The sequence below is a fragment of the Penaeus monodon genome, chromosome 21, assembly GCF_015228065.2.
Source record: "Penaeus monodon isolate SGIC_2016 chromosome 21, NSTDA_Pmon_1, whole genome shotgun sequence".
Taxonomy (NCBI): Eukaryota; Metazoa; Arthropoda; class Malacostraca; order Decapoda; family Penaeidae; genus Penaeus; species Penaeus monodon.
The window spans coordinates 8,500,949-8,501,151 of record NC_051406.1 but is presented as its reverse complement, the minus strand read 5'-3'; the positions used below and the strand labels follow the sequence as shown (position 1 = coordinate 8,501,151).

The following is a 203-nucleotide window of genomic DNA, read 5'->3' as shown; positions in this document are numbered from 1 at the left end:
CCACCGACTTATAACAAAAACAAAGTCACACTACAGCACAACGGTGCCAAAGATATTTACTTATTCCACTGTATTTCATCGAGAAATAAGATAGAAAAAATACAATTACCAGATTCTTGAGAACGAGGACCTCTTGCCTTCACGTTTCCCACTAAGGGTCTGGCAACACTGATCTGAGTTCAGGCGCACGATAGTTCTTGCAT

General features: G+C 40.9%; 2 protein-coding genes across 3 annotated transcripts in view; both read right to left on the bottom strand.

The window, feature by feature from the left end:
• LOC119586182 (TRPM8 channel-associated factor 2-like) overlaps positions 1-199 on the bottom strand; it is a 4,054-nt gene extending 3,855 nt beyond the window's left edge. Inside the window, exon 1 of the mRNA XM_037934885.1 lies at positions 110-199. The gene's annotated coding sequence lies outside the window, so the exon portion shown is untranslated. The remainder of the gene's footprint in view (positions 1-109) is intronic.
• LOC119586181 (TRPM8 channel-associated factor 2-like) overlaps positions 1-203 on the bottom strand; it is a 29,442-nt gene that overhangs the window by 12,405 nt on the left and 16,834 nt on the right. The window lies entirely within an intron of this gene.